We start from the raw sequence: 25,363 nt of genomic DNA, 5'->3' as shown, positions 1-25,363 counted from the left end.
AATTCGTTTAAATTAAGACAAAATTTTACATGTGTACAAATTACTGTATTTTAGGTTTAGTGTAAACTATTAAGCCCCCAATAAAGGAATGAAAAGACACACATTTAACATTAACAAACTATTTATTTTATTTTATTTATTTATTTTTTATTTTTTTATTTAAGAAAGGATTAATGAACAAAACCATAAGGTAGGAGGGGTACAACTCCACACAATTCCCACCACCCAATCTCCATAACCCACCCCCTCCCATGATAGCTTTACCATTCTCTAACCCTCTGGGAGCATGGACCCAGGGCCATTGAGTGTTGCAGAAGGTGGAAGGTCTGGCTTCTGTAATTGCTTGCCCGCTGAACATGGGCGTTGACTGGTCGGTCCATACTCAATTATCACCCATAGAGCATTCCCTTCCACAAAGTAGGCTCTTCAAATCACTGCTCATCCTAGGCTAAATATGGGCCTCGGCTCACATCAATTTGATCTTCATGGATTAGCAGCTCAAATGTGCATCACACACATGGCGAAGCAGTACAATATCAAGTGAGATTTTCTGTCTCTGCCCAAATGACTCTTTAAACCAATGAGGAAGAAATATAACATTAGTATTAGAAAATAAAAGTTCTATAAAATGAACAACATATAAGATCTACTGGGGAGCCCACAAACTGCCCCCTTCTGAGTTGCTCTATTTTCATGGCTTATTCCACATGCCTTCCTTAGAACATGTAACCTGACCTTAACCTCCAAGTCCATTCTTCTTACCATCTACCTGCTTCAGACCTTAGAGAGAGCACTTCCTGTCCAAGATCCCAGATCCAGTGCCACATGGCTGCTCAAGAAAGGTCAAGCTGAAGTCCCCAGAGAAAGGGAAGGCAGATGTCAGCAAGTCCAGAAAGATGGTACCCAACTTTCGTTCTTTACCAGGAAGAGTTCCTGGGAGTCATCAGTGGGTTTGCTGGCAGGTGAGCTCAGCCCCCTGCTCTGAGTGGATAGGGCCTCAGGGGCTGGGCCACACCCCTGAAGCCTGTGGTACAGATGGAACAATCGCTGCCAAACAGGGAGAAAGAATAAATGGTGTCTGAATATTGTGCCTGGCTTGGAAATGTGTCAGAAGAAAGCTGAATTTCCCTGATGCCTCCATTTCTCAGAAAATGAACCTGACAGTGAGGAAGCCTGTGACTGCACCTCTTGCTAGGGAGCCTATTTGTGGCGAGAAAGAACAAAAGAAAAAGTTTGGTTGGTGGTATGTAGTCACATTCTCCCATATGGTTAAAAGAATTACCACTTTGTCTCAGTGGATTATGTATGGCTCATTCAAATATCCCTGCAACTTACCTAGCATGTGTCTGGGAGAAGGCCCATGACCATAAAGTTCTCCTCTCAGGTCCCAGTGGAATGAAGACATCAAAACTTACCTGGTTACCTCCAACCACAGTTGCTAATTAAAACCATCCTGATCACCCACTAGAGCAGTTGCATCAGGCAGTAGGAAGTATCTTTGTTCAGTAACCGCAGTGAGTTCTGAGAAATGACAGCAATTCAAAGACACAACCTCATGGATAACTCCCTGAGCATTTGGGCCACTCTTGAGATGGCTAAGGACTGGGATCCAAACAGACACATGTGGATTCCTCTCTGTAATAAACTTCGTGCCCCTTGACATTTTTTTCAATTATTTATATAGTGGAAATATTGACAAGACCATAGGATAAGAGGGTTACAGTTCTCATCTGCTCAACTCTGTATCCCACCCCTGCCTTGGATGTTATCCTATTCTTTACCCCTCTGGGAATATGGACCCAGGGCTATTAAGGGGCGCAGAATGTAGAAGGTGTGGCTTCTATAATTGTTTCCCCACTCTACATGGGTATTGGCAGTTCAATCCTTACTCCCAGCCTCTCTCTCTCTCTTTCCCTAGTGGGGCAGGGATCTGGGGAGGTGGGGCTCCAGGATACATTGGTGGGGTCATATGCCCAGGGAAGTCAGGCTGGAGCCCCTTGACATTTTTGACAGACAAATGAAATACTCAATGATGATTCCTTTTTACACTCTTGAGCTTGACTACTAAGAGTATAAGTCAACAGTTGCATTTTCAGTGCTCAAAATAGAAGTGTTAGTGGTTTTCCCTTGGTCATGGAATGCCCTGTCCATCTTCCAACACATTCTGATTCTACTTATTTATTCGGACTTAGTGTTTGCAGAAAGGAATTCCCACTGATTTTTTCCCATGTTCATTTTGTAACCTGACACCTTATTCTATTTCCAAATAATTCTCATAAGCTTTTGCTGGATTAATTAGGGTTTTCTTTGTATCCTATCACATCATATGCAGATAGTCACAGTTTGACTTCTTCTTTTCCAGTCAATGTCTTTAATTCGTTCCTCTGGCCTGATTGACATTGCAAGAAATTCCAACATTATGTGGAATAATAACAATCATAGGAAACATACATCCCTACTATCTGCCCTAAGTGGAAATGCTTTCAGTTTCTCACAATGTAGTATGAAGTTGCCTATTGGTTTGTTGTATATGGACACCACTAAGTTAAGGAAAATTCCATCTATTTCATTTTTGAAGTTCTGATTATGAAAGGATGTTGGGTTTTATCTAAGGCTTTATCTACATCTGTTGAGATAATCATGTGGTTACAGTATTATTATTTTTTAATTGATGCAATAGATCATATTGACTTATTCACATATACTGAACCAAAGTTCTGAAAAGTTGGTTTGAAACATGCAGACAAGTAGAATTGAACCACTACACACACACACCACACACACACACACACATATGCAAATAAACTTTAAATGAATTGCGGACCTAGGTTTTAGGCCAGAATCTATCAAGGACTTAGAGGAAAATATTGGCAGAACATACTTCCATCTAAAGTTTATAGGCATCTTCTGTAATACAAATCCAATTGCCAGAGAAAGACTAAAGCAAAGAGCAACAAGCATAACAACAACAAAAGGGACTCCCTAAAATGAAAAGCTTCTACACAGCAAAGGGAAGCACCTCCCCAACAAAGCGACTCCTTTCAGAAGAGGACATGATCTTTGCAGGCCATACATCAGACAAAAGACTCATAATCAATTATATCAAGAGCTCCCCAAATTCAGCAAAGAACAAAGAACCTCCTAACAGATGAGGAGGACTGAATGTCAGGAACATCAAGGACTAGGCAGCACTTGCATGTCAGGGGTAGGAAAACAGGCTTGCTGAAGCCTGTATATTAGACAAGCAGGGAAAAAGGTGAGGGTTTCACAGATTTCGTCATGACTCTTGGCATGGCTGCACAGTCACAAGGTCAGAGAGATCAAAGCAAGGCCCTTAGCTTATCAAGTTGGATCAGAGTGTCTGCAAGAGCCGGCTCCTCCCTAGTAAGCCAGAGTGTGACTAGCAGGACTGAACTGGTGCTTAGGCCTGTGGCCCGTGAGCTGCAGTAGCTCTCTGCTGGGGTGTGATCCTCTAGTTGGCCTGACTTGGGGGCTTGGAGGGCAGTGATCTGTCAGTGGACCTGGATGCATCTTCGGCTTGTCTCTGAGTTCCTTTGAAGCTTACCAGAGAACAGAGAGAAGTGGGCTGTGAACTGTCTGCATGACTTCGCTGCTTCCTGCAGAAACCTGTCTCAGTGTTTTGACCAATTCCATTGTCAGTCAACCTGAAAATGGTGGATGGGTGCAGCATGATAGAACTGCATTTTCTGTGAGGAAATCTCACCCTAGGCTCCCTAGGAGGCAGCAATTCTAGAATGGTAAGCACAAAAAGGTCACCACTCGCTGAAGGCTCAGATGCCACTACTATTATGATTGTGTCAGTGTAGTTTCTCAGAGGACAGCCAGCTTTGTGAACACTCATAGGCTGTCTTCAAAGAAGTGCCTGATTATGGTGTGGATGTCCTGTCAGAAGTGATCTGCTGAGTGTTTCTCGGAGTCAAGTCAGACTGCGAAGCACAGATGGACAGGTGGCTGTAGCCTGTGAGCTCATGTCTCGATAACACCAAGCCTCATCAGAGTTTCTCTAGTTTCAGGTCCCTTCCAACTGAAATACTGGATTGAACAATTGTCCACAGTCTTTCATTCCTTTTATAACCTCAGGTTGCCCTGGACGTGGAAAGCACTATTAGATAAGTTGATATGTGAGGGAGAGGCTATGTCTGCAGGAAGTGAGCTCACAGTTCTCATGCCTGGTGTGAGTAGAACATGGAACCCCTGTAACCAGGCGGGTACATTGGCCCCTACCCAGTTCATTTCACTGGAATCTTTCCTGCGTGAAAATGTTCTCATGCTGTTTTCCCAGTTTCTGGAGAAATAGGCACCAGAACACCCCCGAACAGAGTCCAGAAAGAAATTGCTTTTTAAATTGGATATTATGTCTTCCTTGCTGTGCCTGCACTCAGGTAAAACTGTGTGTCCTAGAGTAATCCGGATCAGGATTTCTCTCTGAGCTCTCCAAGGACAGCTTCCCTTGCAGTTCTCTCTCTCTCTCTCTCTCTCTCTCTCTCTCTCTCTTTGTGTGTGTGTGTGTGTGTGTGTGTGTGTGCATCTGTATGTCTATGTGTCTGTTTAGGGGCTGGGTGTGGGGAGGAAAATCCCATGAGGACTGTTGAGGTGAGGCCGAGGCAGGTGGTGGTTGAACCCACGGTCTTTCATGATCATTGCCCAAGACAGGAGGGTAGGATTGAAGCAGTGCTCTGGAGCCTCTAGATGAGCTTATGGAGCCCAGGCCCTCAAGCTGCCAATTACCCTCCTTGGTGTGAGTGTGTCTGGAGTGGAATGATGGAGCTCTGAGTGAGAACCAGCAGGGACAGCCAGATGGGCTGCAGGCTCTGTGCCTGGCTCCAGGCAGTGAGGTAGGAGCTGCTCTGTGGGGATATCTACTCCATGTTCTTCGGTCAAGGCAGGTGCAGGTTGCAGGTGCCTCTATCTGCCTTCCTCCCTCTCTTCCTTCTCCTTTTCGATTTCTCTTTGCCCTTCAACTCAACCAAGAAATGGGAGACATGGCCAGTAGTAGGTATGGATTTCTGTCATGCTGCCACTGACTCCACAATGATAACACTGGTGGCAAGAAAACATTGAGAGAAGTGGTCCGGGAGGTGGCGCAGTCGTAAAGCTTGGACTCTCAAACATGAGGTCCCGAGTTTGATCACTGGCAGCACATGTGGCAGAGTCATGTCTAGTTCTTTCTCTCTCCTCCTATCTTTCTCATAAAAATAAAATCTTAAAAAAAGAAAATTGAGACAGAGAGAGAGAGAGGAGACAGAGATTTCCTCAGGCTAATTAGTTTGTGTATATTTAGTTTGTAGTTGACTAGAGATGGACCTGCTCTAATGTGCTGTCTGCTGTCTTCTGTAGGCAGAGGAGGAGGAGGAGGAGGTGTGTGTACCCTCCAGCCTGTGTGTGGAGCAGCTGAAGGCAGTTGCTCAGGCCAAGGGTGAGCCCAGAGTTTACGTGGAGCAGCTGGCTGGCCAGGAGGCCCCCATCCTCCAAGAGGTACCTGGTCCCTTCTCTGATCTCACTGGGGATGTGATTTGGGTGGTGGTTTATTCTGCACCCCGTTTAGCATGTTCTCATGTCACTGCATTTTGGTTGATGCAGTCTTTCTGAGTCCTGTTCAGTGCCATTTCCCCTGAGATTAGGAGGCTGCTGCAGTGACACCCTCATGCAGGGTTTTGAAATCCCTACTTGCCATTTCCCTCCAGTCTGTCAGATGTTCACTGTCATCCTCTGTCAGTGCTTTCAACAGCGGGGATTAGAGTGTGTCTGAATGTAGATTTTACTCACATTATTGGCAATGGAAATGGCTCCAAGACCTGCTATGTTGTGATGTTTTTCTCTGACTGAGGAGAATGAGGAAGAGCATATAAAGAAACTTGTTTGCCTGCAGGTGGAGCAGCTGAAGCCAAAGGAGGAGGAGGAGCAGGAGGAGGAGGAGGAGGAAGAGGAGGAGAAGGAGGAGGACGAGGACGAGGACGAGGAGGACGAGGAGGAGGAGGAGGAGCAGGATGAGGAGGAAAAACCTGAGTGTGTGAGGTTGGAGGAGTTATTGCTGGAGGAAGAAGAGGAGGAAGAGGACTTGGTGTGTAGGGCGAAGGAAGAGGAGGAGGTAGAGGAAATGGTGTGGATGGTATTGGAAGAGGAGCAGGAGAAGGAGAAGGAGCAGGAAGAGGCAGAGGAGGAGGAGGCAGAGGAGGAGGAGGAGAAGGAGGAAGAGGAGGAGGAGGAAGAAGAAGAAGAAGAAGAAGAAGAAGAAGAAGAAGAAGAAGAAGAAGAAGAAGAAGAAGAAGAAGAAGAAGAAGAAGAAGAGAAAATGGTGTGGATGGTGTTGGAGCAGGAGGAGGCAGAAGAGAAAATGTTATGGATGGTATCGGAGGAAGAGGAGGAGGAGCTGGAGGAGGAAGAGGAGGAGGAGGAAGAAGAGGAGGAGGAGGAAGAAGAAGAGAAAATGGTTTGGATGGTATTGGAGGAGCAAGGGGAAGAGGAGTTGGAAGAGGAAGAGGAAGAGGAGCTAGAAGAGGAAGAGGAGGAGGAGATAGAGGAGGAGGAGGTTAAAGAGGAAGAGGAGGAGGAGGAGATGGAGGAGGAGGAGGAGATGGAGGACATTGAAGAGGAAGAGGAGGAACTCATGAAAAACATCAAAGAAGACCAGCCAGTGATGGTGGCGGAGCATGTCAAAGTAAAGGATGCTTGCACAGGGATCGACGAATATTTTTTAACAGCTTCGGAAGAGGAATTTTCTAGCGAGGTGAGTGACAAATTGACTGGAAGGAGGGGCCTGTGCTCATGGGGCTGCCCTGCTTGCTGGGGGAAGCTCATGTGGAGTTTGGATGACGGTCTGTGCAGTACCTTCTCCACAACTGTTCTTACACCTCTGGTTTGTCAAGTGTACAAATATCTAAATCTGTGACCAGCCTGCTATGCTGAGAGTCTCTGCTTCTGAGATGGTAAAAATGTTAACAGGGTTTTGTTTTTTTCTTTTGAGCTTCTATGAATATTTCTGGGTGGGTCACACAGATACTTGCTTAGAGGAGGTGCAGAGGGAACACGCTGAACAAAGGTTTTTCTTCAACTTCGATAGACACATGTGTCTGAGCTTCCAGCAGCCAAGGCAGCAGTGGCTCACCAAAAAAAAGTAGCAGAGTTCTCCAGTGCAAGCTTTTTTCTTAAAGAAAGCACCAGCTAGATGATCTGATGGAGGCTGATGCTTTCCTCTCTGTTAGCAGGATGAAGAACACTACCTCAATTCAGACTCTGAAGACACCGAATCCTCAGAGGGCCAGGTAGATGCAGAGAACCTACTGTGGCTTCTCTCCCTCCTGGAGGAACGAGACCCCCTGGTGGAGGTTGTGACCACACTCAAGATTTCCTCCATTTATGAGGTGATGCCGGGGTTTCCTTTGGGGATTGTGATTTAATTTTGCCTTGTTCCTAGACCTGGTTCACAGTGGCTCTTATACAGGTTCACTTCAGCCCGTGAGGTAGCTCAAATTTTCTTTAAGGTTGTTTTTGAGGGATACTGACTAACTCTCCCACGTATCTTTTTCTTATTTATATTTACACAAAGGCCAAATATCTTACTTAGAGAGAAGTTAGATCATTTGCATTTTGTGTCTATTTACAATTAATGTATTGACTGGGGAGAGAGAGAAAAATCAAGAGGAAAGAGAGATTTAAAGAAGCAAAGAGTAGGATACCTGCAGCATTTGATACCTTTTGTAAAACTTCCTCTCACAGCTGGGGATCAAGGATTTCAACCTGTGTCGTGGACCATGGGAATGTATGGGCTCTTATTGGTATGCCACCATCCCACAGCCTGTTTTGCAACACCCTGAGATTTCAGTTTCCACGAAATCATTTCCTTCCATGGAGAGAGGGATTTCTTTGAGTTCTAGACCCATCAAGTCTGTTTAGGAGTCTCAGGACTGCCCGATTAGTGCCCCAGCTGGAGGAACAGCCTGGTAGTGACTAAAGAGTCATCGTGAAAATATGCCAGTCTGTTGCCCATATTCAGCTTTTGCAGTCCTTGCTTTGCTAAGGTTAGCTTTGGCGTGAGTGAGAGAGCTGTAATAGGAAGTAGGTGATGAGGGTATCTAAGTCTATGTGGACACTATTTCATTATACACTTGATACTGACTCACTACAGACTATTGTGTATTTTTGCCTTTAGGTCTATATTTTGCCCTAATTTATGAATACATGTTAATATATGCTCAATCTGGTAGGCCCTGGCCTATATCTAGCTTTTGGTATGTCATTAGGAAGGAAGCTCCTGGAATGGACTTAGAGAACACAATGAAAGCCAAGGTCTCACCCGAGTGATGAGGGTGAAGGGTTGGCAATCCATGCCTTACGTCTCTGTACCAAGTCTGAGGTGAAGCATGCTGAGATGGTACTCATTGCATTGATCAGGTTGGAATCGGTGGATGCAATATCATTTAGCCTCATTGGAGAGAAGCATGCAGGGAAGTGAGCCCCACCCAGAGGTATCAGGATTGGGAGAAACATAGGCTCTGTAGAAGAAAGGGAGATTCCTGTTGTCCTAGGGTTTAAGAAGACTACCCTATGGTTTTGTTAATTTATCCTCTCTTAAATAATTTTTTTTAAAAAGAAGACAATAGTTATTTATTGCAATAATCACATTGTTTGGCAAATGGGTAAACTTTGAAAAATCCCTTTGTTTGGAGTTGCTATATCATACACACCAGCACCATAATTTATTGCCTTTGACATTATTTGCATATAGCGATGCTACCAGCTTCTTTTGTTCTCCCTGGACAAAGCTTATAAGAGAGTCAACCTATCAAAGACTCAGCCTATGTATTCAAAAGACGCAGTCTGTGCCCTAAATAGTTTGAGACATCCAATCAACTTTCCCCTCTCAGACTAATTAAATAGTGATTTAAATGACTACAAATTGATAGGAGTGTACTTAACACAATTCCCACCCCCCCCAAAAGTCAGTGTCACATCCTCTCGCTCCGCTCACCCCCCAGTCTCATGAAGTTGAAGATCCACCCTCACCCTCCACTCAGGGCTTTTACTTTAGTGCCCTACTACAAATTTAGTCAGATCTTGATTTGAGTTTCCCTTTCTGTTCTTCTTTCTCAACTTCTGTTTATGAGTGGGATCATCCCATACTTGTCTTTATCTTTTTGACTTAGCTGACTTAACATAATTTCTTCTGGCTTCATGCAAGATGGGTCAGAGTAGGTGTGTTGACTGTTGTTTATAGCTGCGTAGTATTCCACTGTGTATGTAGACCACAGCTTTCTCAGCCATTCATCTGCTGTTGGGTACTTGGGTTGCTTCCAGGATGTAGCTCTTATGAATTGTGCTGCTAGGAACATAGGGGTACACATATCTTTTTGGCTGGGTGTTATGGTGTCCATCGGGTATGTCCCCAGCAGAGGGATTACTCGGTCATATGGAAGGTCCATGTCTAGCCTTGTGAGAGTGCTCCAGACTGCTCTCCAGAGAGGCTGGACCAATTTACAATCCCACCAGTAGTGCAGAAACGTTCCACTGTCCCCACACTCTACTCTCTCCCGCATTTGTTGCTGCTGTCCTTTTTGATGTATGCCATTCTCACAGGAGTGAGATAGTATCTCAATGTTGTCTTTATTTGCATTTCCCTGACAATCAGAAACCTGGAGCTATTTTTCATATGTTTGTTAGCATTTTGGATGATCTCTGTCGTGAATCTTTTGTTCTTATTCTCTGCACACTTTTTAACGGGGTCATTTGCTTTTTTGGTGCTAAGTTTGCTCAGCTCTTTGTATACTTTGGTGATTAGTCTCTTGTCTGATGTTTGCATGTGATGATCTTCTCCCATGGTGAGGAGTCTCTTTGTTTGTGTGATAGTTTCTTTGGCTGTGCAGAAACTTTTCAATTGGATGTATTCCTACTGGTTTGTTTCTGCTTTAGTCTTCCTTGTAGTTGGCTTGGTTTCATCAAAGATATCCTTGAGGTCTAGGTAGGAAAGTGTTCCACCAATGCTTTCCTCTAAGTGTCTGATAGTTTCTGGTCTAACGCTCGGGCCCTTGATTCATTTGGAGTTGATTTCTGTTTCTGGTGAGATAAGGTGGTTCAATTTCATTCTTCTGCATGTTACAACCCTGTTTTCCCAGCACCATTTATTGAAGTGAGCCTTCTTCCTCCATGTAATCCTTTGGGCCCCCTTATCAAAGATTAGACGTCCATAGTTGTGGGGGTTAGTTCTGGGCTTTCAATTCTGTTCCACTAGTCTGTGTGCCTATTTTTGTTCCAGTACCAGGCAGTTCTGATGATGATGGCCTTATAATATAGCTTGAGATATGGCAGTGTGAAGCCTCCATTTCTATTTCTTTTCCTAAGATTGTTAAGGCAATTCTAGGTGTTTTCTGGTTCCAGTTAAATGACTGTAATTTTTTTAATAGTATTTTGTTTTTTTAATATTTATTTTATTTATTTATTCCCTTTTGTTGCACTTGTCATTTTATTGTTGTAGTTATTATTGTTGTTGTCGTTGTTGGATGGGACAGAGAGAAATCGAGAGAGGAGGGGAAGACTGAGAGGAGAAGAGAAAGATAGACACCTGCAGACCTGCTTCACCACCTGTGAAGCGGCTCCCCTGCAGTTGAGGAGCCGGCCTCGAACCGGGAATCTTATGCTGGTCCTTGTGCTTTGTGCCACCTGATCTTAACCCGCTGCGCTACAGCCCGACTCCCCATGACTGTAGTTTTTATCCTATTCTCTTAAGAGGAAGTATGGTGTAACTTTGCTGGACATTGCATTACATTTGTATATGGCTCTAGGGAGAATATTCATTTTGAATATATTGAGTCTTCCAATCCATGAGCATGGGCTGTCTTTCTATTTCTTGGTATCAGTGTCTATTTCCTTGAATAGGGACTCATAGTCATAAGGATGAAAGCTCATCTGGGAGCCTGCTAGGACCAGCTCTCCAAGCCCTGGGGAGTGGTTATCTGGTGGAGGGGAGGGATGGCTTCAACAATAATCAGAAAATGTCTTTTCTTTTTCCTCCATTTCCTAACCCAACTAGAGTCACAGGACCCCTCCTTGGTGTCACAGGTAGGACTTCTTGTTCACCGTCCTGCTCACAGCCCCATATCTTACCTTATCCGGCCCCTGATGTAAGAGCCCATACCAGCAGCTTCCTCCAAGTCACCATCTTGGCTCCGCCCATTTCTCTCCTTTTCTCACAACCCATTCCCCATTGATTTCTGGCTGTCTCTATCAAATAAATAGGAAAATACAATTTTAAACATTTGTAATTTACATGTTTATATCATGATGCCTTCTTTTTCATTGTTAAGTGTTTTGAATAGAGAGAAATGATTGACACCAAGACACAAAGTATAGCTTACAGGAAAATTCAAATCATTGGAGCCAGGCGGAGGCACATCTGCATAAGCACACACATTACAGTATGCATGATTCCAGGTTCAAACGCCTGATCCCCACCGGAAAGGGGAAAGCTTCACGAATGGTGGGGCAGTTCTGCAGGTGTCTCTGTCCCACCTTATCTCCCCTTCCCCTCTCAATTCCTCTCTTCTCTATCTAATAATAAATAAAAACCCTTTAAATAGTTAAAAAAGAAAAGAAAATTCATATCATTTACCTCATCCAAAGCTCTGCGTAGCACCCACCCTCTTCCTGGCACTGCACTGGGAGCTCCAGGTGTCTGTTTTGTCCATCACTCTCACAGACATCCTATGGGATTTGACTGAGATTGTCACCCCAGCTCACAGACCAACAGGAGCTGGCCTAGAGGTCATGCACTGCACCAAGGTGACATGACATAGCAGCCACTACTAAGTGCACAGGCAGGAACTGGATCTCATAGGTGAAGAAAGCGTATTTTGACTCCTAACAGAATTCAGTCATGATAGACCGTAATATGTCCTTTACTTAGCAGGACTGATGTTTTTTTTGCTGTTGTGTTTATTTAATGTATCTGTCAAATGGAACATATCAACAAAACTATAGGATAAGAGGGGTAAAGATTCCACATATTTCCCACTACCAGAGTTCTGTTTCCCGTCCCCTCCATTGGAAGCTTTCCTATTCTTTATGTCTCTGTGCGTATGGATCCAGTATCATTGTCGGATGGAGAGGTAGAAGGTCTGGCTTCTGTAATAGCTTGTCCACTAACCATGGACATTGGCAGGTCAGCCCATACTCCTATCATGTTTCTATCTTTCACTATTGGGGCAGGGCTCTGGGGAGGTGGGGTCCCAGTGTACATTGGTAAGGTTTTCTCCCTGGAAGAGTCAGGTTGACAACATGATAGCATCTTCAATTTGGTGTCTGAAATAGCATTGAGATACAAAGATCATTTTTTTTAAATAATCTGGAATTTAAAGACAGAAATATAGGAGCTAAGATTTGAGATTTCCGTCTTGGAAAGAATTATTAGAAATAATTTTTCGAAATATTCCAAGGAGCCCATGACATTACTGATGATTGCTGGAGCCTGAGAGCCAACATGCAGGTCAGCCAAAGGTATAACCTTGGAGGTGGCATCAGGGTAGAAAATAGAACTAGAAAGCTGCATCAGGAAAGAGAGTAGCTCCCAAGTTGGTGCTTTTTTTTCCTTCTGTCAATAAGATTTATAAAAAAGTCTGATTTTGACATAAAACATTTCTCATTATTTTCTGTGGAGACTATTTTTGGACCATTAGACTGAGCAAGTTAAATTCACCTCTTAGACCTCTGATAAGTGATGCCCAGGTTTGAACTTGATGAAATTACCAATCCTGTACTCTAGATTGGATGAAATTTCCAGCAGGAAGTTCATTTGTCTGAAAACATCTCCAAGGACTCTTCTGTAAATCAGATCTCTTTGGTAGGAGGTGGTAGGTGTTTTTGTATGGAGAAATCAATCCTGTGAAGGTACTTTTTCTTGGAAACATAGATTCAGAAGCAGCCACGAAAGCTGTCATGCATGTCCTTGAAGGATTCATTAGAAGAATGTGCCTTGATTTCATTCTCGTCCGTTGAAATGGGACTGCCCAGAAGATCACTAACACCGTGATGCTTTGCTCTGATCTTGTAGACTGAAGAGGAACGAGGACCACCAAGACGACGTGGGGAGGTCCATACAGGACTGTCCTTCTCCTTTCTCCTTCAGAACAGACACACTGGCATGCAGTTAGAATTATCCATCACTGCACGCAGAATTGCAGAGAGGGTGCGTTTCTTTCCTTGGTGATGTATGGGGGAGCAGAGGTGTTCATTTTGAGGGAGATTTAGTTCCTGTATCTGGTTTCCCATTGACCATAACTCTGGGCATTCAGGGTTGAGGGAGTTTGAACAGAGGTTATGCAAACAGGCTCCAATGACCCAGCTTCAAAGCCCTGAATTAGTTAAACAAACAAAAATACTTAATGGTAAATCATTCTTTCCTTGTGTGAAAAAACAAACAAGATTATCAAAAATAATTTTATCCTGTTACAGTAGTTTTGAATACACACACACACACACACACACACACACACAGGTTTACACAGCTCACCTTCTTGTATATGGTGCTGTGTTTGGACTTGGAACTTAGGTATGTTCTTCAGGTTAGGTCTTTGCCACAGCACTGATCTATCTCCTTGGTTGAAAATTTATTATGAGACTTCTTTGAACATATTAAGGCAAGCACTGTGCCCTGTGATAGTTGCACATTGATATCAATATGAAGAACATAGACATGCATTCTTAGAATGAAAAGTTGCCATACATTAGTTCTTCCATCCACAATGATTTCATGTCTGCAGCATATATTTTATGTGTTGTATTAAATGGGCATGAGTGGGAAGTGTTTTGACTTCTGTTCTATTTTTGTAGACTGAGAATGCAAGTCTTGAAGACACTCCAGATGAGGAAGGACCAACATTTCCTCTGGCACTGCCAGCATGCCCTCACGAGGGTGACAAGCGGGATGAAAATCATCCTGCGTAATAAAAAGGACAACTCTACAACCCAAATAAGTAAATTTAATGAGTCAGTGTCTTCATTTAAAGTTTTAGATAAAGAGAGAAATGGAGAAATGAAGGAAGTGGCATCATCACTACTTATGGAATTCCTGGAAATATGAAGCTGACTTGTTCTCTGAATTTGACTGTTTAAAGATAATTGCTTCACTCAGTAATATCCCTATTAGTATAGATGTGATTATTTGATTGCCAATAACAATTGCTAATAATATAGATCATGCATTAATTCTTATAAGAAGAATATAAAAACTATTCTCATAAGTATAATTATAGTGGCAGTATCGACGTGTCCATCTTTGAGAGATTAAACTTTGAATTAAGTGGTGAAAATGAACTGAAGGAAGGCTGGCAGTAGAACAGTGGGTTATGCAGAACTGGCACAAAGTGTGAGGAACAGTGTAAGGAAACCAGTTCGAGCCCATGGCTCCTCACCTGCAGGGCAGTCATTTCACAGGCAGTGAAGTAGATTTGCAGGTTTCTGTCCATCTCTCCCTCACTCTGTCTTCCCCTCCACTCTATTTCTCTTTGTCCTATCCAACAAAAAGAACAGCATTAATAATAACAATAAGGGCAACCAAAATGGGAAAAAGTAGCCTCCAGTAGAAGTGGGTTTGTAGTGCAGGCACCAAGCACCACCAGTAACCCTGGAGGCAAAAAAAATAAATAAATGAGACTGAAAAATATACATTGATATTGCACCAAAGTAAAAGACTCTGGAGTGTGTGGCAGGGAAAATACAGGTGCTAGCAAAGGATGACAGGGGACCCACTGGGAGTTGTACCGTTATGTGGAAAACTGAGAAATGTTATGCATGTACAAACTATTATGTCTACTGTCAACTGTAAAACATTAATCTTCCAAAAAAGAAATTAAAAAATTTAAAAATGTATGGAACACAAATGAAAAAGAGAAATATAATAATCTTGGCAAAAATAATTTTTCTCAGGAGGCAAGATTTGTAAAAATGATAACCGGTTCTATAATGAAATACTTAAATTTAAATCTATAGTGAAATATTCCCACGAGGGAATGGGGCCAGAGCTAAATAAACAAAATAATGGAAAAACAAATGATTGTATATCAGGGTTCCAATGACATCAAATACAATGTTTAGAATATTTCTTCTTTTTAATTCTTTTAATTTTATTTTTTATTTTATTTATCTGTTTATTTTATATTTATTTTTATTTTATTTATTTAGTCCCTTGTGTTGCCCTTGTTGCTTTATTGTTGTAGTTATTAATGTTGTTGTCGTTGTTGGATAGTACAGAGAGAAATGGAGAGAGGAGGGGAACACAGAGAGGAGGAGAGAAAGATAGACACCTGCAGACCTGCTACACCACCTGTGAAGCGACTTCCCTGAAGCTGGGGAGCCAGGCTTCGAATGGGATCCTTACGCCAGTCCTTGTGCTTTGTGCCACCTGTGCTTAACCCGCTGCGCTACAGACCGACTCCCTCTTTTTAATTTTTTAAGTCTTTATTCATTGATTTATTGAATAACCAGAAGTTGAGAGGGACGGTGGTTATAGAGAGGGAGAAAGACAGAGAGACGCCTGCAGCACTGCTTCCCCATTCTTGAAGCTTTCCCCCTGCAGGTGGACACAGGGGACTCTAACCTGGCTCCTTGTGACATGTAACATGTGAGCTCAACCAGATGTGCCACCGTTGAATCCTATGACTAGAATACTTCAGTCAATAGGAAATTGCAAATACACTGTTGCCTGCCCATCTAACCAAAGACATGCAGCACCCATGTAGGTGAAACCCCAAACTCACAGGTATATGATACCTGTGTGTATTTGCAGCCATTATTACAGCCCAATTTATTTGCTACACAATAGACATTCATCATAAATATTTGTAAAATTCACATTGCAGCTGTCATTTTCTGTCCAAAAACTGCAAAGTGCCGTCTTCATGTCCCTGTTTCTCAGACTATAAATGAAAGGATTCAGGCTGGGAGGTAATACAGAATACATCACAGACATAAAGAGATTCAGTGATGATGAAGAATAGGCAGCTGAACTGAAATATGCCAAAAATGTGGAAAAGAGGAATTAAATCACCACAGTGAGGTGGGGAAAGCAGGGGGAGAAGGATTTCAACCTGCCTTGGTCAGAAGGTATTCTCCGAACTGCAGAGAAAAGATGAACATAGGAAATGACCATGAAAATGAAGCAAACAAAAACAAACAGCTAGCTACAATAAATGCATATTCTAGAATTTCATCCCCAAAACAAGTGTGAGCAGGGAGAGACATCACAGAAGAACTGAGGCACTACATTGGGGCCACAGAAACAGGTAGAGAATGTCCCTGCCTCATGGAGGGATCTATAGACACAGTCTCTGAGCCACGCCACCGTTACCATCTGTACACAGGACCTTTGTTCATGATGGTCTCATAGTGCACAAGGTGGCAGATGGCAGCATAACAGTCACTAGCAGGAGAGCATACTCTGTGCCTGCCAAAAAGAGGACCAGGAAAACCTGAGAGGCACAGCCCACAAAGGAGATGGAGTGGCTGTTGGTCAGGGTGTTCATGATGCACGTGGAGACAGTGGTGGAAATGTAGCAGATGCCAATCAAAGACAAGATCTTCAGGAAGAAGTACATGGGGGAATGGGGCTGCTGGTCAAGGGAGGTGAGAGTGACAATGAGCAGGTCCCCAGCAGAGCTGCCAGGTAAACCTGAAAGAACACAGAGGCACAGGGTCTCTATACACCTGGTCATTAGAGATTCCCATGAGCAGAAATTCAGTCACAAAAGTCACATTGCTTCATTTCTCAGGCAAGAGTTTTTTTCTGTGGAAGAAAAGATATCAGAGGCTCAATCAGTTGTGTTCATTCCATTTACTCTGCTTTCTCTCAATTCTTCACATGACGTGATCTAGAGTGATAGGTGGCTCATCAGAGCAAAAACACAGTACACAGTTTCTTCTGTTGTGATATTTATGGAGAGAAAATTTAAATATGAATGGTGTTAAGGGCAATATCATGAGAAAGAAAAATGTAGCAAAATGGTGCCTATTGTCTCTCCAGAAACAGGAAGGATGTTGTCTCCATTCTGATCAGAGTGGTTATAGTTACAAAGCCTTGGGAAGCAATAAGACTAGAATGTATCTAACATCTTCCAGAGCAATTGAAATTGAATGCAAAATATGTGTTTCCTTTGATTACATCCAGGTACTCTTGAGGAATAATCTTGAATTTCACTCTTGACAAAACACTAATGTACACACACATGCAAAAATATGGTTGTCTGAGAACACAAAATTAAGGATGTTCTTCAGCAGATCCTGTACATTTCTTAGTCTATCAAAGAGAGAAAACATGGAAGGGAAATAAATTACCTCACCAAATAATTAAGTGAGCAGATAGAAATATGCAAATTATTCTCCTCTCAAGCCAGAAGTAGCAGCTGAGATATCTACTATGAAAATGATCGCATTCCATTTTTGGCTCTCCATTCTCCTGTTAGATTGTCAAGGAGGAAATCAGAAGAGGCGGTGAACACCGAGAGATGGGGCATGATTTTCTGTTTCATCCCTTAGTTCTATGTCCTCATTAGAGTGGCGCAATAGTCTGTGTGAGGTACAAACTCTTCACAAGGACTCTTACACTTAGCAGTGGCTGTGGATTCCTTATCTCAACAGCTGAAGTACAAGCACAATTCCTGTGGGGTCCTGTCGGCTGCCACTTTCGCTGAGATGTTACGGCACTGGGTCAAGGTCATTCCTCCTTTGCTCACACAGATCTCCATTATGTAATTAGGATGGGAACTAAGGAGGAGAATGCTCATTATTTTCTCCAAAAAGAAATTCATCCCTCAGGAAGTAGAGGGAAATCTTAATCATTTTTCAGTAGCATATCTGATTCAAATATATGAAGTCAGTAGATACTTTGACCCAGTAGAGCACACGGCTTACCATCTAGGATGCCCTGAATGTGATCACTAGCACCACAGAGGACGACACTGAAGCAGCTTCGTGATGTTCGCCTGTGCTGTGTGCTTCTCTGTCTCTTCTCTCCACTTCCTCTTGCTGCTAAAAAATTAATGAATGGGGGACAGGTGGTGGCACAGTTGGTTAAGTGTGCAAGGACCCATGTTCAAGCCTCTGGTCCCCCACCTGCAGGGGGTAAGCTTCATAAATGGTGAAGCAAGGCTGCAGGTATATCTACCTCTTCCTCTCTCTACTTTCTTCTCCTATCTGAATTTCTCTTTAACTCTACAAAATAATAAACAGAAATATAGGGTTGTTTTTTTTTTTTTTTACTTTTTTTTTAATAATGAATGCAGTTTATTGTGGGTGATGGCTCATTATGTGAGAGTGCTTGGAATGTTACCATGATTAGAAGAAAGTATGCAATTGGAACACTTAAAGAAAAATATCTGTATCCTCTTTTCAGATAGAGAGGCAGAGAGAGAGAAAGACAGAGTGTCAGAGAAAGAGACAGAAAGACCACAGGACCAAAGCTTCCTTCAGTGTACTGGAGGCATGCTCAAATTTGGCAACATTGTGTGGCAGTGCAATACAATGCCTTAAGTGAGCTACCTCTCAGAAACTTATTTTTTCCATTTTGGAGTTTTGATTTCTCAAGTTGGCTTTCTCAGTCTCACTTATTTCACTAATGATTATGTGTTCCCCACTCTGCTAATCTATGTTGTCCGAGGTCCAGCTTCCTTGAGATTGACTAGTGTAGCTATCTATTTATGCAGCGCAACTTTTATTCATGTCTGTGTTATGGATGCTTCATCTGTTCCTAAACTTGGGTAGTGCTTATAATGCTGCCATATATGTGGCATATCATCTTTTTTCTAAAAGAGCCAAACTTTATTGGATGATTCAAGAATTATCTCATTTATTACATATATGATGGGGAATTTCACATGATGCAGAGAAAAGAGCAGAGAGACAAGTCAAAGCGGCACTATAGTATGTAGTGCTGGTTATCAGAACTCAAACTCAGGTAAGAAAGTCCAGTGTTCTACCTGTTGTCTTAATTTGCATGTCTCTGACTATCAGTGACCTAGAGCAGTTTTTCATATATTTGTTAGCCTTCTGGATCTCCTCTGTAGTGAATGTTTTGTTCATATCCTCTGTCCATTTTCGGATGGGGTCATTTTATTTTTTTTTGGTGCTAAGTTTGCTGAGCTCTTTATATATTTTGGTGATTAGTTTCTTGTCTGATGTATGGCATGTGAAGATCTTCTCCCATTCTGTGAGGGATCTCTCTGTTTGTTTAATAGTTTCTTTGGGTGTGCAGAAGCTTTTCAATTTGAGATAGTCCTATTGGTTTGTTTCTGCTTTAGTCTTCCTTGCAATTGGGTTTGATTCATCAAAGATGTCTTTGATGAATCAAAGGAACGTGTTTTACCAATGTTTTCCTCTAAGTATTTGATTGTTTGGTTGTTTCTGGTCTGACATCGACGTCTTTGATCCATTTGGAGTTGATTTTTGTTTCTGGTGAGATAAACTGGTTCAATTTCATTCTTCTGCATGTTTCAACCCAGTTTTCCCAGCACCATTTATTGAAGAGAGCCTCCTTCTTCCATTTAATCCTTTGGGCCCCCTTATCAAAGATTAGATGTCCATAGGTGTGGGGATTTATTTCTGGGATTTCAATTCTGATCCACACGTCTGTGTGCCTATTTTTGTTCCAGTACCGTGCTGTTTTGCAGATGATGGCTTTATAGTATAGTTTAAGGTCTGGGAGTGTGAAGCCTCCATTTCTGTTTCTTTTCCTCAAGATGGTTTTGGCAATTCTAGGTGTTTTCAGGTTCAAGATAATTGATTGTAGTGTTTGTTCTATTCTGTTAAAGAAGCTTGGTAGAACTTTGATGGGTATTGCATTACATTTGTATATGGCTCTGGGGAGAATATTCATTTGATGATATTTATTCTTCCAATCCATGAGCATGGAATATCTTTCCATTTCTTGGTATCAATTTCTATTTCCTTGAGTAGCGACTCATAGTTTTCAGAATATAAGTCTTTCTCTTCTGTGGTCATCTTGATTCCTAGCTATTTGATTGATTTTGCTGAAACAGTAAATGGGAGTGATTTCTGGATGTCTTCTACTTCTTCAGATTTAGTGTTTGCATAAAGAAATGCCACTGATTTTTGTACATTGATTTTGTATCCTGATATCTTGCTATATTGCCCAATAACTTCCAGTAGTTTACTGCTGGATTCGGTAGGTTTTCCTATGTATACCATCATATCATCTGCAAATTGACGTCTTCCCTTCCATTCTGTATTCCTTTGATTGCCTTCTCTTGCCTGATTGCTATGGTAAGAATTTACAGTACTATGTTGAAGAGTAATGGTGTCAGAGGACAGGCCTGTCTAGTCCCCGATCTGAGGGGGAATGCTTTCAGCTTCAGTCCATTGAATATGATGTTGGCTGTAGGTTTGCTATATATAGACCCCACTATGTTGAGTAATGTCCCATCTATTCCCATGTTTTGTAGAGTTTTGAGCATTAATGGTGTTGGATTTTGTGAAAGGCTTTCTCTGCCTCTCTTGAGATAATCATGTGGGTTTTGGCTTTGCATTTATTGATGTGGTGAATGACATTGATTGACTTATGGATGTTAAAGGAGCCTTGCATTCCTGGGATGATTCCCACCTGGTCATGAATGACAATCTGTTTGATATGTTGCTGTATCCGGTTGGCCAAGATCTTGTTTAATATTTTGGCATGTATGTTCATCAGCGATATAGGTCTGTAGTTTTCCTTTTTTGTTGTGTTCCTCTCAGCTTTTGGTCTTAGGGTGATGTTGGCTTCATAGAAGGTGGAAGGAAGTATTCCTGTTTCTTCAGTCTTGTGGAAAAGCTAACTGTTTCCTGAAAGTTTTGTAGAATTTGTTTTTGAAGCCATCTGGTCCAGGACTTTTGTTGTTGGGGAGATTCTTAATAAGGGTTTCAATTTCTTTGTCTGTGATTGGTGCATTTAGATTTTTTAGTTCTTCTTGGTTCTGTTTTGGAAGGGCATATACTTCTAGGAATTGTTCCATTTCTTCCAGATTCTCTAGCATAGTGGTGTGTAGTTCTTCATCGAAGTTTGTTGTTTTCGACGGGTTATGTTGTTTTCAATGGGCTGGCTTCACGGGCAGGTAACAGACAACCAGGGACTCATGGTTGAGCTGTAGGCAGTATCTCTTTATTCATGCTGGACGCAGCACAATCTAACACGAGCTAAGCTAAACTCAAGGTACAGTACTGTAAAACTCACAATGCTGTCTTTATATATACTTGCCAAGTAAGGTGGAAACAAGATGTGACATAGAGAGAGTGGAGAGAAAAGTGACTGGTGAAAATCAGAGTGTGACAAAGAGGGGGCAGATTAGGCGAGAATCCTATCACTGAACCACAAATGCCCTGGAGGGAGGATGGAACTTGTTAACAGTGGTTATGTAAATAGAATGAAGTGGTTTTGTAAATAGAATAGTGTTACGCAGGGGGGATTTAAACCAAATGAAACAGAAGGTGTCTCATACATACCAACAATTCCCCCTTTCTTTTTAACTAATGGCCATTGTGGGGTGAACAGAAACGTATATTGTACAGGCGTTTTCAAAAGAACTGGCATAAGACATGGAAAACAAAATAGGTGAGCAGCAATAACCAATGTGATGTCAACGGGAACGTTTCTAGCCTCAAAGGGCAAGGCCTAGCAGGCGAAGTGGCATTTCTTTCCTCTGGGAATGCTTCATGCCTCTGGGGGCATCTCTTGCCTCAAAGTGCGTTTCCTGCCTCTGTGGGCATCTCTTGCCTCTTGGGGCGCTTCATGCCTCTGTGGGCATAACCTAATAAGGAGGGGGAGTTTTCTGCCTCTGGGGAAGAGCCTGCAGGCGAGGGGACATGGTGTATAAAGTCTCAAGGCAATTGGCTGAAGTTAGTCTTTGAGAAACACAGCAGCGTGTACCAGTAAGTCCGATGGAGGTGTCAATCCAAAGTAGCTGACCACAGAAGAAAATGCCAGAGGTTGAAATGCTGCACGTCTGTCTCGATGGGGAATGTCAGCCACCAGAATTCTGCTTTTCTGTAGAGAGTGATCTTTGGAGTCTGTGAATCTGTTTCTTCAGGACGTGCCAGGTCTCATCATTGATTTCCGGGGGCGATGTCAGAGAACAGGATCCAAATGGATTTCCAGGAATTCCATTTGAGTAGATGCTTTTTCATGTGAAGACTTTGACAGCTGAAATTCACTTACTTGTCAAGCAAAACTTGTAGCAGATTAGAAGTTTACTATAATTGATAACTCCATTATAATTGGAAGTCCTTTCTAGTATGATTTTAAGGTTGTTTAAACAGTTTAAACTCAATAAAATGTGGAAAGGAAAAACAGAAGAACCAAGGTTAAAAGCCTCAGGCATGAGAATAATTAACATAATCATTGCACTATCTGCCCCACCCATAACTCATACCGTTTTGAGGATTAAACATTTCAGATTTATGCCAAGATAAAAAAAGAAATTAAAGGAGGAAAAAACAATTTTTTTGGATTGTTTCTGGATGTCTCTAGAAATCATGTCTGCGTCCAGCATTTTTTTTAAGTCAATGTCAAACAAAAATTCAGTTATTCAAATCAATCTCTTATGAAACGCAACTTGAACCAGATTATCAAGATCTCACCATGTAGGATTAAGAGTCCCCAGAGGGCGTCCTAGTCCAAAAAGCTCCTCCAAATTCCATTTAGGGTGTTTCTGACTGTTCCTGCTGGATTGCTTCAGGCACCAATTTTTAAAAGCGTCTTCCCACTGAAGAAAGAATACAATCAGGAGAGTAGAACTAACCATGTGTCTCCATACTTGGGAACTGCCAGGGTACTCGAGAATGTTCTTCAAATTCGAGTAGTCCTTCTCCACGGGAAACATTTGAGAAGAAGTCCAGAAAGTTCCAGGGGAAATCCCCATGCATATCCCAAGGTCTACGATCACAGTCATAAAGAACCAAACTGTGGCCCGGAGCAAAATGTAGTCCTTTTCCTCAGGAAACATGGGAGAGGGAATCCAGAAAGTCCAAGGAGAAATCTCAGTGCATCTCCCAAGCTCTATGATCCCAGTCATAAGAAACCAAAGTACCCAGTCAGGGAAACAAAGTTTGGCCCAGAGCAAAATGTTCCAGAGACAGAGTAACTGTCTCATGATGAAACAGTAGAGGCTTTGGCAAACCTCTTCATAAGTAGAAGAGAAGACCATAGTGCATAGGTAGGCAAAGTCTTCACTTATCTGGCAGTTGCGCAGGTCTGGTCCCACGTTGTTGCGCCATATGTTGTTTTCGACGGGTTATGTTGTTTTCAATGGGCTGGCTTCACAGGCGGGTAACAGACGACCAGGGACTCATGGTTGAGCTGTAGGCAGTATCTCTTTATTCATGCAGGATGCAGCACAATCTAAGACGAGCTAAGCTAAACTCAAGGTACAGTACTGTAAAACTCACAATGCTCTCTTTATATATACTTGCCAAGTAAGGTGGAAACAGGATGTGACATAGAGAGAATGGAAAGAAAAGTGACTGGTGAAAATCAGAGTGTGACAAAGAGGGGGCAGATTAGGCGAGAATCCTATCACTGAACCACAAATGCCCTGGAGGGAGGGTGGAACTTGTTAACAGTGGTTATGTAAATAGAATGAAGTGGTTATGTAAATAGAATAGTGTTAAGCAGGGGGGATTTAAACCAAATGAAACAGAAGGGGTCTCATGCATACCAACAGAAGTTTCGCATGATTCTTTGGATTTCTGTGGTGTCACTTGTGATATCTCCTCCATCGTTTACAATTCTATGAATTTGAGTCTTCTCTCTTTTTTGTTTGGTGAGTCTGGCTAGGGGTTTGTCAATTTTGTTTAATCTTTAAAAGAACCAACATGTCGCTTCACTGATCTTTTGTATGGTTCTCTTATTTTCGATGTTGTTTATTTATGCTCTAATTTTAGTGATTTCTGTCCTTCTGGTTGCTTTAGGGTTCCTTTGTTCCTCTTCCTCTAAGTGCTTGAGGTGTGCAGTAAGGTCGTTCATTTGAGCTTTTTCTTGTTGTTTAATATGTGATTGTATGGCTATAAGTTTCCCTCACAGTACTGCTTTAGCTGTGTCCCAAATATTTTGATAGGTTGTGTCTTCATTTTCATTTGTTTCCAGGAACATTTGAATTTCTTGCTTGAATGACTGTCTGACCCAGTGGTTCTTAAGGAGTATGTTGTTTAGTTTCGAAATTCTGTGACTTTTCATAATTTTCTGTTTGTTGTTAAATGTTAGTTTTACTCCACTGTGGAATGAGGAGATACTTGGGATGATTTCAATGCTCTTGAATTTATTGTTGCTGGATTTGTGGCCTAACATTTCGTCTATCCTTGAGGATGTGTTATGTGCACTTGAAAAGAAGGTGCATTCCTGTTTTTTGGGGTGAAGGACTCTGGAAATGTCCAAGAGGTCTAGTCTGTCTATCTCTCCATTTAATTCTCTTGTATCTTTTTTGATTCTCTTCTTTGTTGATATGTCTAAGTGTCAGAGTGGTGTATTGAAGTCTCCCACTCTTATTGTATTACTATTGATGTATTTTTCAAATTCTTTCAATAAGTGCTTGATGTATTTAGATGGTCCCTCATTGGGTGCATAGATGTTAATAATTGTTAAGTCTTCTTGGCTGATTGATCCTCTAATCATTATGTGATGTCCTTGCCTATCTTTTATTACTTTAATTGATTTAAAATCTATTGTGTCTGAGATGACAATGGTTGTTCCATTCCTTTTCTGTGGTCCGTTGGCCTGTAAGATAGTTTTCCATCCTTTCACTTTAAGTCTGTGTTTATCTTTTTGTGTCAGATGGGATTCTTGCAAGCAGCATATGGTTGGATTATGTTTTCTGATCCATCCCCCCACTCTGTGCCTTTTGATGTGTGAGTTTAAGCCATTGAATGTATTGATATTATAGATTTAATGTATCGTAGTGCCATTGTTGAAAACATTTTTTTTGTACTGATATATTGCAAGTATTATAGTGATGTTCTTATTTATAAGAGGTCTTTTAGAACCCCTTATATGTCCGGTTTGGTGATGGTTGCCTCCTTTAACTGTTGTTTGTCTAAGAGGGTTTTGACCCCTCCATCTAGTTTGAATGAAAGTCTAGCAGGATATATTATCCTTGGTTGAAGCCCTTTTTCATTCAGGGCTCGATAGATATCTTGCCATTCTCTTCTGGCTTTGGGAGTCTGAGTGGTGATGTCTGCAGATAATCTTATCGGTTTTCCCCTGCATGTGACTTTTTGTTTCTCTCTAGCAGCCCTTAGGATCCTTTCTTTATCCTTACTCCTTTTAATTGTAACCTTGATGTGTCTTGGAGACTTCAGGTCTGAGTGGATTGATTCTGTTTGG

General features: G+C 42.0%; 1 pseudogene; it reads right to left on the bottom strand.

Moving 5' to 3' along the window:
• Window positions 1–15,811: 15,811 nt before the first annotated feature.
• Window positions 15,812–17,747, bottom strand: LOC132540166 (olfactory receptor 14A16-like; annotated as a pseudogene).
• Between the last annotated feature and the right edge of the window lie 7,616 nt (window positions 17,748–25,363).

The sequence above is a fragment of the Erinaceus europaeus genome, chromosome 9 (genome assembly GCF_950295315.1).
Source record: "Erinaceus europaeus chromosome 9, mEriEur2.1, whole genome shotgun sequence".
In the NCBI taxonomy this organism is placed as follows: Eukaryota; Metazoa; Chordata; class Mammalia; order Eulipotyphla; family Erinaceidae; genus Erinaceus; species Erinaceus europaeus.
This window is presented reverse-complemented; position numbering and strand designations above follow the sequence as displayed.